Source organism: Mirounga angustirostris, unplaced genomic scaffold (genome assembly GCF_029215605.1).
Source record: "Mirounga angustirostris isolate CCGP_5_RB_7025 unplaced genomic scaffold, mMirAng1.0.hap1 SCAF_2, whole genome shotgun sequence".
NCBI classification, from domain to species: domain Eukaryota; kingdom Metazoa; phylum Chordata; class Mammalia; order Carnivora; family Phocidae; genus Mirounga; species Mirounga angustirostris.
In genome coordinates this window covers 25,506,739-25,520,300 of record NW_026991710.1, presented here as the reverse complement: position 1 = coordinate 25,520,300, position 13,562 = coordinate 25,506,739, and the positions used below count along the sequence as shown (strand labels likewise).

The 13,562-nt window shown below is 36.7% G+C and overlaps 1 protein-coding gene across 9 annotated transcripts in view; it reads right to left on the bottom strand.

Annotated features, from left to right (window-relative positions):
* Positions 1 to 13,562, bottom strand: part of PCDH7 (protocadherin 7) — a 417,735-nt gene that overhangs the window by 76,146 nt on the left and 328,027 nt on the right. The gene's annotated exons all lie outside the window — the stretch shown is intronic.

Below are 13,562 nucleotides of genomic sequence, written 5' to 3'. Positions count from 1 at the left end.
GCAGATGTATGTCTTTTTAGATTATCATATTCAGAGGCCTTACGTACAAATAGCTATAACTTTGCTCTAAAATCCTTCATTTGGCCATTGAGTTGCTTATGATTTTTAATGAGCTATTACCCCTTCAGTTGCTCTGTTCTTGAAATTAAGAGGTTCATTTCAGACTGAGTAAATAGTGATGAAGCAATTGGGCTAACAGTGTATAAGATGAATACTTCAGTTCTTTTTAATGATTGACACATTATAAACTTGATCCAAGATATCAGTATAATGTAGAAGGTACTAGATGTCAGTGAGTGGGTTCACAGTTACAGCGTGTTTTGTTTTTGTACACTATAAATTAGTGCCCACTAATGGTGATAAAATTCAACTAAGATCTTGCACTTATTTACTCAAATACTTGCAAAGACTGTAGGGCTATGGAATAAAGTCCAGTCCCTTAAGCACAGGACTCAAGCCTTCCATCTGGACCAATTATGCCCTTCTATACTTGCTTTCATTTACAAATATTTACTCTATCTGCTTTGTCAATTCATCTTATACTCTCCCTATCCACCCTAATATTTACATACCCTTCAGGATCCAGCTCAAATGTTGGCTTCTCTGTTAAATTTTTCCTAATTCTCTCAAGTAGATTTAGTTGATTCATGCATTTTACTCCTGCTACACTCTGCGAACACTCCAACTGAAGGATTTATGACATTGTCTTGTAATTAACTGTTTTTACTTCCATACCCCACAATAAAGAATTTTTCCCTCTTGGACAGGGGCATTACATTTTATTCCCTTTTTTTCTGTTTTTCTTAAAGCTTTTATTTAAATTCCAGTTAGTTAAGGGGTGCCTGGGTGGCTCAGTCAGTTAAATTCCAGTTAGTTATGAGGCGCCTGGGTGGCTCACTTGTTAAGCATCTGCCTTCGGCTCAGGTCATGATTCCAGAGTCCCGGGATCAAGCCCCGCATCGGGCTCCCTGCTCGGCGGGAAGCCTGCTTTTCCCTCTCCCACTCCCCCTGCTTGTGTTCCTTCTCTCGCTGTCTTTCTCTCTCTCTCTCTGTCAAATAAATAAATAAAAATCTTAAAAAAAAAATCTATTAAAGTCCACTTAGTTAACATACAGATTAATATTAGTTTCAAGTGTACAATTTAATGACTCAACACTTACATACAACACCTGCTACTCATCATGTGTGCTCCTTAATCCCCATCACCCATTTAACCCATCCCCCCAGCCCCCTCCCCTCTGGTAACCATCAGTTTGTTCTCGATAGTTCAGATCTATTTCTTGGTTTACCTCTCTCTTTCCCCCACTATGATTAAAATATAAAGCTTTTGTACAGTGAAGGAAACAATCAACAAAACTAAAACGCAACTTACAGAAGATATTTGCAAGTGACATATCTGATAAATGGTTAGTATCCAAAATACATAAAAAAGGTATAAAACTCAACACCCAAAAAACAAATAATCCAGAAAAAAAAAATGGGCAGAAGACATGAATAGACATTTTTCCAAAGAAGACAGATGGCCAACAGACACATGAAAAGATGCTCCACATCACTCATCATCAGGGAAATGCAAATCAAAACTACAATGAGATATCACTTCACACCTGTCAGAATGTCTAAAATCAACAACACAGGAAACGACAGATGTTGGTGAAGATGCAGAGAAAGGGGAACAGTGTAAGAGGTTACACTGTTGGTGGGAATGCAAGCTGGTACAGCCACTCTGGAAAACAGTATGGAGGTGCCTCAAAGAGTTAAAAATAGAGCTACCCTACAACCCAGTAATTGCACTACTAGATAGTTATTCAAGGGATACAAACATAGTGATTGGAAGGGGCACACACACCACAATGTTTACAGCAATGTATCGATAATAGCCAAATTATGGGAAGAGCCCATGTGTCCATCGATTCATGAATGGATAAAGAAGATGTGGTGTATATATATATGTGGTGTATATATATATATATATAATGGAATATTGCTCAGCCATCAAAAAGAATGAAATCTTGCCATTTGCAACAATGGGGATGGAGCTAGAGGGTATTAGTTAAGTGAAGTAAGTCAGTCAGAGAAAGACAAATATCATGATTTCACTCATGCGTGGGATTTAAGAAACAAAACAAATGTTCACTTTTTTTTTCTGAACTTATCATTAGTGCTATACCAGTGACTAATCCATTGCAGGAACTCAATGAGCTGAACAGATGATTGAATGAATGGATGAATGCTTGCTAGCTATCGTCCTCATTTTATATTTGATTCATTCCCCTAATGTGATCTGTGTAATGTGATTTAGATAAAATGACTCCCTGAAATGGCTTCAGATTTCTAGCCTTTGTGGTTTTCACTCATGCTGTTCCCTTTTCTTAAAGTTCCCTCCTTCCACTAATGGCACTACCTATTAAGTCTTACGCATCTTCCAAAACCCTTCTGCAATGGTTACTCCTCCGCAAAGCCTTTCCTGGCTCCTAAACCACAAGCCATCCCTCCCTACTATGTATTCCTTCACACATTGTCAATGCATCCTTTGTTTTTTCTTATTTTTTGTGTCTGTTTACATTAAACCCTAGTTATTTGTGCACAAGTATATAGGCTCTCATGCAATTATAAGCTTTTCAAATGAGATCATATGTGATTTTCTTTATACCACTCTCTTGCATGAACAGGAGCATACATTTTAGGGCAGTGCAACAGCAAAGTTCAGCAAAGAATAATGGATGTAGTTATAAATTTTATCCTGTTTGCATTTTTTCCAAATAGATTTCACATCTTATTCCTGCCAGCAAAAGCCTTCACTGAATTGGGATTTTATTTGTCCAAAGGCCTTCCTTAGAATTTTATACCAGTTTTGTTATTAATCTAGAGGTGTGCTAATGTGCATCTGTATGTGTGTTTTAGATTGTTCCAATACTGTTTTCCAAAGAAAACTAGCTTTGTTACATTTCTAAACTTAGAAGAACCAAGATAGTAAAAGTGAGTCACAGCTCTGACACTAGTTTAGAACGAAAAGTAGTTATTTATATGAGCTAATCTAAAAGTAATAATAACTAAAGAAAGTGTTCTCCCTCTTTTCAGAATACACAGGACTGCAGATATCCTATTATTGTTATCCACTATTAATTACAGAATCTCCTTAACACTGCAGGAAAAAAAAAATCTTTTGAAATTCTGTATTATTGTGTATTTTTAAAAGGGCAAAGAGAAAAAAAGAACAGCTCACTTAATATTACAATCCTAAGTGAAAGGTGAGGGATTTATGCCTGGGAGGATGATGGGAGTATGTTCTCACAAAATCAGAGCAAAGACTCTGCAGATGAGCCAAGGTGGGTGGGATACATGCAATGAATTGAGCCCTCTCTGCAGACTTACCCCATTATTTTAGCACTAATGAATTGACTTGTCAAACATCAAAAGCCGAAAGAATAGAACTGAAATTTACCTACATTTGCTAAAACTTAAACTCTTTTCTGGTATTCCAAAGTGTCATTCTGATAGGGTGCTCTAGTGAAAGATGTGTTTAGCACTACTTTTATAAAAGGTTACCTCCCACAAAAATATACAACATTTTCTACCAGTTTTTTTTTTTTTTTTTTCCTGGTGAATAACTGATTTCCTTTCATATGTATACAAAGAATCTTGTTTGTAAATAAACACTCACACTAAGCACAGTAGAATGTAAAATATAGCTTCAGAGAGATGACGAATTTCCAGCTTTGGGGAGAATAATGGCCTCACAGTGAATTAATACTATGCATTTTCTCTATATATTTTTCCTCCACCAGAGACATTTAAAAAAGAATCTTTTAGGGGCGCCTGGGTGGCTCAGTCAGTTAAGCGGCTGCCTTCGGCTCAGGTCATGATCCCGGGGTCCTGGGATCGAGCCCCGCGTCAGGCTCCCTGCTCAGTGGAGAGTCTGCTTCTCCCTCTCTCTCTGCCTACTTGTGCTCTCTATCTCTCTGTCAAATATGTAAATAAAATCTTTAAAAAAAAATAAAAATAATAAAAAAATAAAAAAGAATTTTTTAAAGACTATTCTACCTGTGAATGAGCTTTGAATTACCTTTGCTTCTGTCAAAGCCCATTTATCAACCTGACAATGTGAGTCTCTAAAAGCAAATAAGGGCAAGAAGGGGCCCTGCACTCTTGCCTTGGCAGAATTAAGCTTCTTTTCCACAAGGGAAAGGCATCCTAGAGACAGCTGTAGTATTTTACACAAACTCAGCAAAACACTACATAATGTCTTCTTTGGGAGAGCTCTATAGAAATTCTTTCTGATAGGATTCTGAATGTTCCTACCTTGCAACAGTGCATTAACAAATACGTAGATAGATGTGTGCATCTCAAGGAATCTAATGTACTCAGTTTTAAAATGCAAAGGTCAGAAGAAACTTAAAGATGACATGATTTGGTACTGTTAGAGAAATATTTTCTATAGGGTACAATGATTTTAAAAATCTGAGTAGCCTACGTTTAATACAGTGGTCATTTTGTTAATACAAAAGGGTTTGCTCAAGCAAATGCCTACATATAAACATTCAACATCTACACACAGATGCCTGTGTTTTATTGGCCAATGTCCTTGAGACATATCCACGTAACTCGAGCAACTCCCTATTCACTAATGGAGTGGAACATTGTAGAGCGAATTCTATTAAACAAAAAGTCAGTCTTATTATTGGATCTTGCTGGATCAATGATGCTAAAAACATTACCCAACCAGTTTGAAAATTATTCATCATCAGATGTCTGCCTAAATAATTATGGCCATTCTGTTTAAATGAAATAAGTCAAAAGTTATACTGTTAAATGGTTTTGTGTGTTGGCCAATCGATAAATCATACTACAGGTCAAGTGAACTCTTGAGAATACCCAGGGGGGAAACTGGCAGTACATAAAAAGCATTCATTCTCAGACATGCATGCATATTTCACACTTTTCCTAGAAGTCACTTTGTATCATTTCTGTCTTCAATGGAAGGAAAATTCACTTTAGGCTTAGGCTACCTTTACCTTTTTAAATTAAAGTCTGACTAGATCAGTTCAGTTTCAGACTGAAAACCAGATCAGTTACCTTAAGTATTCCAATGATATAGTCATAGTACTGGGGGTGGGAAAGACTATTGCATAATGTTTCAGTTTCCGATGGCCAAACCTCAGAAATTCAGCTAGGAGCTGAATTTGTTGAGAGAACTGCCAACTGAAAATAAAGTAAAACTGAGAAAAATTGAGATTAATTGATAGTCTTAGAAAATACACAAACTGCTTGAGGGGGGTCAAAAGTTACAAACTTCTCGTTATAAATTAACTAAGTTATGGGGATATAATATACAGCATGGTAACTATAGTTAATAACACTGTATCGCATATTTGCAAGATGCTAAGAAAGTAGATCTTAAAAGTTCTTATCACAAGGAAAAAATTTTGTAACTATGTGTGGTGATGGATGTTAATTAGCCTTATTGTGGTCATCATTTTGCAATATATACAAATACCTAATCACTATGTTGTACACCTGAAACTAATATAATGTCATTTATATGTCCAAAAAGAAAGAAGAAAGAAAGAAAGAAAGAAAGAAAGAAAGAAAGAAAGAAAGAAAGAAAAGAAAAGAAAAGAAAAGAAAAGAAAAGAAAAGAAAAGAAAAGAAAAGAAAAGAAAAGAAAAGAAAAGAAAAGAAAGAAGGAAGGAAGGAAGGAAGGAAGGAAGGAAGGAAGGAAAGAAAGAAAGAAGGAAGGAAAGAAGAAAGAATAGGAAAGCAAATACTCCCCCACCCAAATAGCTAATGCTATCTCATTGATGGATATAAAGAGTTAGCATAAATAGAACCTTGACAAAAATATTAGAGGGGCGCCTGGGTGGCTGAGTCGGTTAAGTGTCTGACTCTTCTTGATTTCAGCTCAGGTCATGATCTCAGGCTCCGTGCTTAGCAGGGTGTCTGCTTCTCTCCCTCTCCCTTCTCCCCTCCTCTTGCTCTCTCTCTCTCAAGTAAATAAATCTTAAAAAATTATTAGAAAAAATTATGCCTGTTTGACAAATGGCCCAATAAGAAAAATATCCTTGCCTTTATTCATATAAAGTTTTCAATTTTAAGGAAACTTTAGTATAATTACATCTAAATTTTATTATAATTTGCTCAACAAACTATGCAAAAATGAAGTTATTTTAAAATAATTCAAATCATTAAAGTATCATTTTTAAGGAAAGGAATTGCAAGATTATCTTTGCTTTCCTTAAGCATATTTAATGATATATGCAAGGCGATGCAGATTTCTTCTGAGATTTCTCTGCTAATTTTTTTTGTTCAAAAAAATCCTTCAAATTATAGCTGAGAATGCCCTAAATTCCATGTGAAGGAAAGGTGTTTTCAAAAAGGAACTTGAGGCAGGAGGTACCATGGAAACTTGCTTATTTCAGCAAAGTTAATGAATTGGGAGAAGTTTTGAAGCCCAGGTTGAACAAAAGGAAGCAAGTCCTCCATTGTTCAGTGTTTGAATCAGAAGGGCCTCTTCTGCAACAATTGGCAGAGGGCTGTCTTATGGATAAAGTAAACTCCTTTTATAAAAGCTCCCTTTTATCCCTGAGGAAACAGTAGAGTATTTTCGAGGCATTTCTATTGTCTATCAGTTCAGCATTTAGCGCAGACATAACAACAATTTCTTTTTTTTTTTTTAAAGATTTTATTTATTTATTTGAGACAGAGAGAATGAGATACAGAGAGCATGAGAGGGAGGAGGGTCAGAGGGAGAAGCAGACTCCCCGCCGAGCAGGGAGCCCGATGCGGGACTCGATCCCGGGACTCCAGGATCATGACCTGAGCTGAAGGCAGTCGCTTAACCAACTGAGCCACCCGGGCGCCCCATAACAACAATTTCAATTGGTAAATACACACATACTAAGAAGTTACATGTACTTAACAAAGAGGTCATCTTTTCTGTTGCCCCAACATTTCTAGGACTAAGTCAAGGAAGTATCCGGAACCGTATTTTAAAACAAATGTTATTCTCTGAATTATAGGCCTTATGTCTCCTCTGGAAATAGCAGCATGGCCAGTGTAATTATGTCTTCTATGAGTCATGGAGGCTGCTCTAGGCACTGTTCCTCCTATTTATACTCGAGCCCTGGGACAAATATTCAAAAGTTAAGGAAACAATGACAAAGAACTATGTCAGGTCAAGTTCAATGGCCACAGCCTCCTTTCTTGTAACTCCAACTAAACTTAAGGATCCCAACAGACAGGTTAGGGAGACCTCCTGCCTCCCTGGAAGTCCGCAGTAGTTATGAGGGGACATGCAGGTAGGTCACAGATTCGTTTGAGGAATGACCTTGCTGGGCTATTACAGAGAATTGGATCCTACTGAAAAATTTGGCCATAGCAATTTTCTCTACAGCAAAATAATTCACTTCACAAGAGAAGTGTCAGATTATTGAATTCTTTGTGCTGAAATGTGCTTTGTACAAGGGTGTATATATTGGACCCTACAAGCCAAATACAGTTCCTACACCTTCTGTCTGCCTTCAGCTTCTAAATCATGTTGCCATGTGGAAATTTTTATACACCAACAATGTGTTAGGTGAATGTCACTTAATATTTTTCTGTTTTCTCTCCATTTAATAGAATCAAAGGAAAGAAAGAAGACCAAAATTATGCGACTTGTAGTTTCAAAAATAGAAGAAAAAAATTTAAGTCCCATTTACCCATAAGGCAAAACTAGCAATACGTTTGGAATGCCCTGTCTCCATGTTCAGTCTCTCTGTAAGTAAGTATATGCTGCCTTTATCAAACCGTACATTCATAGAGAGAAGAGACTATTATTAAAACTGCCATGAACAATTAGATCATTAAAGAATAGACAACAAATCCTGAAAAGCTTCTTTTGGTATAAGAGAGATTATGAAGCTTAAAATATTCTTTCTTTCAGAATGGAAGAGTATTTTTGCTGTTCTCATTATTTCCTTGTATGTATTATTTATTTCCAGCAATTTAATATCTCTTGCTGTGGACAATCTTCTATTATATCTTAGAATGAACTTATCAAGATTCCCCACAGATCGCAAAAGGAAGAAGCTTGTTTGTTCTATTGAAAATTTTTTTAAAAGGCATTGTAAGCCCATCAAAGAATGAATTAACCTGGTGATATAATGAAAGCTTAGCAAACATTATTTTATCCCACACTTATTTCATATGCTTCTATTTCTTTCTGGTCCCCTGATAATGCTTCATTAGTGGTCTGGTCACTATTTCTCTCTCACTCCCCATGTCCCTCCAGCTAATATTTACTGACACTATGCAAAGGACTCTAACATCAGTGACAAGCCTATGGTGACACAAACCAACACTGTTTGTTCTTTCTTCTTGAGAAAGAAATTGAGTCTCAACAATCTAAAGTCTTGCCTCGAAAGGCAGGTATACAGTAGAGCCCAGACTCAAATCCTGTTTCTTCTCATTCCAATTACTCACATTGTGTCCCACTGATGACATTTCTCTGAATTAGACCTCGGGAGTCCTGTCTGTTGAACTGATACAGATCTTAGAAATCACTGGAAAAGTCATTCCCAAACCTTGTTGTGCATCTAAGTCACTGGAGAGTAAGTAAAAACCACAGATTCTTGGGCACTGGTCCTAAATTCAGATTCCTCTGGACTGGGGTGATCTATGGTGTTCATAGCATTTTGAACATGCTTCACTGCTGAATCCATGCTCAGAGGATTTGCAAAGCATGAGTCTCCTTTGTTTAGAGATGGGCTGACTGACACTAGTGAGTGTGATGAGGAGAGGGAAAATCCCCAGGCTTCTGATCCTCATATCAATCCTTCTACTCCATCATGAGCAGCAACTAGTTCTTGTGCATAGCCACTGTCCCTGGGGATTGAATAATTACTATTTTATTTCTCTTGTATTGTCTCTAGCCATTTTTCTTTAGGAAATTGTGAATGAAATGAATGCATTTATTGGGAGAGATACATGCCTAAAGTTGTTCATACAACACTGTGTTTTTGCTACTCTTATTTTTGTTAAAGGAAATGGAGCAATTGAACCTTCGTAAAAAAATATTTAATATCACAGAAGGTACCCTCCATATGGGGAAGCATATTTGGGTTGGTAAGTATTGTGTCAGTGGCCTGACCAGAACATATTAAACCCCATTTAAAATCAAATTTCATGTCAAAGCACCTTGAAAGAGCAATTCCAGGGTGAAATTCCAAAGGGGGAGCACACAGAACAGGTTAATAGAGCCCATTAGAAGGTTTTTGAGAGACTGTTACGTTCTGAGAGTGTGACTTTGGTGAGTGAGAATGGCTAATAATGATACCCGAGCTAATTTTCCACTTGAATTCTCAGTGGAAATATACTCCTATATTAAATATGAAGAGAAAAATTAAAGGAATATGAATTTTCTGAATGCTTTTTAGTGTTTGAGCAGAAAAATCAGACTAAGTCTTTTTTGGAGGGTGGTAGTTTACTATGGCATTTATCCTTGTGGAATATACCATTAATATTACATTATAGGACTCATTGTATTAAAAATATTTAAGCCAGACTACTCTAAGCCCTTCCTTTAACATGGAAGAAATGGAGCATTTCCTTCTAATTATTTGCAGGTATTATCTCCTACATTAGATAGTGAATCTTGAGGAAAAATAGCCCTATGTCACATAGCACTGTAATATCACAGCCCCTCAAGTGGTGAATTACTTGAATTAGATGTGAATATTCACTGAGTGAATGATACGGCTGACCGGGAACTAGAGAGCGGTCACTGGTTAGCATGATTTTTCTGAGGATAGAAGGAACACTCACATAGGAGATAGAGCTTTCGAGAACGCTTAAAGAAAACCGTGGCACTGCTAACCAAGTCTAAGATTTAATTACCGTATATTATGAATCTCCCAGTTTCACCTCTACGATCAGTGGAACTCCATTTTTAACCCTGAAATTGCATCGCACAATCAGAAGTCCTGACATAAAGTAATTTTTGTATTCCCGGTTTCAATAGATTCCAGAGTCATAGAAGGTTTCTGTTAATATTATGATGAACCCTAGGGGGTAGTGATAACTGTTAGTTCTACCTTGATAGAACACTTGTCAAGTTTCTTAAGAGTTCAAAAGCTAAGAAACAGAAACAAAGAAGATAAGGCAAATTTCATGCGGTTACAATGACAGACCGTCAGTGGCTTACTCCTCTGTATCCGCTGATTCATTTAATAATCATTTGTTACATCCCTATTGTCTGCGTGGTTTTGCTTCCAATGCCACGCATTTCCTAAAGTCCTAACCAACATCCTGCATGTCACATTGCCTCTCCCACTGCCCACGACATGCTTTGTAATTGGAGAAGCATTAATTTTACCCTGAATGTGATCTCTTAGCAACAGGTAAGTGAAGGAAAAGAAAGTTGAAAATTGCAACCCTGACTCCAAACTACAAAGTGAAGACAATTTTCTGTAAAGTCCATTTAATTTAAAATCTCTTTTCTGCCTCTCAGACAGCCTTACCACTAAGCACTGCTATTAAAGCGCTGCTCATTCCACCTCACCAGGAATTGCTCTCCTGGTTGTTACAATGACTCAGAGCCAAGTACACTAGACTGAACTGCCACATGGATCTTATATTTATTGCCAATATGCAGGGAAAGGATAAGACGAAGTCAAATGTCTAGTGTTCTTTCATTGCCAGAGAAAAATAATAACACACCAGGTTTACACAACATCCCTCAAAGAGGTGTCCTACTTCCTCACAAAAGCACCCTGGGGTGATAAAATACATTACCACACGATTTGACAAATGAAATTCTAAATTAAAAATCTTTAATGACCATATTCAAAATCAAAGTAAGTCAACTTGAGAACTGTAATCAAAAGGTAATTACCTTAATTAATGTCAGTGTGAGTCATTCACAATATGCTAGGTGAAAAAAAGCTATAAAATAATATGTAAACTGAGATTCTAATCGTTTTAGTATCATTGTTGGTTTTTTTTTATGGATTTAATTGTATCCCCCAAAAAGATATGTGGAAGTCCTAACCACGCTTCCTTTTGCAGAATGTGAATTTATTTGGAAATTAGGTCCTTCTGGATGTCCTTAACAGGTGGTCCTACTGGAGTAGGGTGGGCCCTTAATTCAATATGACTGGTGTCCTTATAAGAAAAGGGAAGATAGGGACTCCTGGATGGGTCAGTCAGTTAAGCATCAGCTCTTGATTTCAGCTCAGATCACGATCTCGGGGTTGTGAGATCAAGCCCCAGGTTTAGCTCTGCACTGGACGTGGAGCCTGCTTAAGATTCTCTCTCCCTCTCCCTCTGTCCCCCTGACTCTCTCCCTCTCTGAAAGAAAGAAAGAAAGGAAGGAAGAAAGGAAGAAAGGAAGGAAGGAAGGAAGGAAGGAAGGAAGGAAGGAAGGAAGGAAGGAAGGAAGGAAGGAAGGAAGGAAGGAAGGGGAGAACAATGCAAAGACAGGCACACAGGAGAAACGCCATATGGTATCAAACGCAGCAGCTGTAAGCCAAGGAGGGTCAAGGATTGCTGCTTTCAGCAGAAGCTAGCAAGAGGCAAGGAAGGATTCTACTTAGAGATTTTGGAAGGATTGGGGCTCTGTAAGCACCTTAGTTTGGGACTCCTATCCTCTAGAACAGTGAAAAAATAAATTTCTGTTGTTTTAAGCCACTCCAGCTTGTGGTACTTTATGATAGCTAAAGTTTGTGTGTGTGTATGTATATATCAAGACATACATCCCCACTCCCACCAGAACATCATGAAACTACATGGATGCATGTCAATATTTTACAAGTTGGTATCTCTGTATGATTGGAGGAAAGGTGACTTTTAAACACATGTTGTTTCCAAATTGTCTATATTAAACATATAATTCGGGTGCGTGGGTGGCTCAGTTGGTTAAGCGACTGCCTTTGGCTCAGGTCATGATCCTGGAGTCCCGGGATCGAGTCCCGCATCGGGCTCCCTGCTCAGCGGGGAGTCTGCTTCTCCCTCTGACCCTCCTCCCTCTCATGCTCTGTCTCTCATTCTCTCTCTCTCAAATAAATAAATAAAATCTTTATAAAAAAAAAACATAATTCTGTTGTCATAAAATAAGAAGTAACAACTAGTCATAGAAAGGCTTGTCTTCAGCGTGTACAAGGCAACAGAAACACAATTTAATCTGATTTTCTTCTACTGATAACTTATATGTCTTGGTACCTAACAATCTTAAGTTTTCATTTTGAAAACAGTACTAATAATTATTACATGGCCCAAAACATACTGTTGGGACTTTTTACCTGCTGTTTGATATACGGTAGTACTCACGTTAAAAACAAAAACAAAGACACCTTAAATTATTTTGATCTTTCAATACATTTTTATAGATTTTGTCTCAGTAGAACATCAAGCTTGAAAGTGATATGTACTTTTCAGTTGGAAGTTGGTTGAATCTCTTCCCCAGTTACTACAAGCTATTTGGTTTGGGGCAAATTTCTAAGTCTTAGTCTCAGTTTCTTCATCTATAAAATGTAGACATTCATTAAAAAAAAAAAAAAACAACAAACTACTACACTCCCTGAGTTGTTATGATATATAAAAGATATAACATATGGGAACTGCTTAGTCTGATGTCTAACACATACATGCTCATTAAATAGTACATACCATTATACTCTATAGAGTGGGACAATCAATTTAAATAATGAACATATTACTTTGAATATCTAGCCCCTTGTCATGAAGGAGATAACATCATTCTTTAAAATCAATTATCCATCACTTTGAATATAAGCACCGCCCTTAATTTGTGTTGTCTATTTTAGCAGTTACTTAACCTGGGAATCAGTTTGCTGAACTGTGAAATGGGAAAAAATAATACCTATCTCATTTGAATAGTTTTGGAATAATAATAATAATGCTAATAACAACTATTATTTATTGAGTCCCGATGATGTGTTAAGCTCTAGATTAAACACTGAATATGAATAGTAGCATACTCAATTCCTGCAAAATCTTTCTGAATTATTTGGAGGAATCAATCCTTAGGGGTTAAATGTAGGAGAACCACATAAATTGAGTGGAATTATTGGTTGGTATTAGAAAACAAGAAATATTGTGTACTTGCTTGTATTATGCTATCTTCTAAGTATCTAAATAAGCTTTTTGAAAGAAAAGATATACATATATTTTTTTCCTCCCATTTCAGTAATCTACGTGGTCTACAGCTGTGATAAATGCTTTGAATAAGTGAATATATTCATAAGTGAGAGAACTAATGAATGAACAAGATCTTCTTTGGAGGTGTCTGAATTTTCAGTTAGGTTTAAGATTTGTAGGCTTAACTAGGTCTTTCTTTTTAAAACTGGATTTTTTTTTCACCCTGCATGACTGAACTTTATTTTTTTATTAATTATGCTCAATTAGTGAACATACAGTACATCACACTACATCTAAAACTGGATTTTAATCTTTATTCTCTCAGTGTCATTTTAGACATCCATTAAGGATTAACTCAACAAATATACACAATTATACACACAAATATACTCTCTATATGAATATACCAATTACTACACTACACT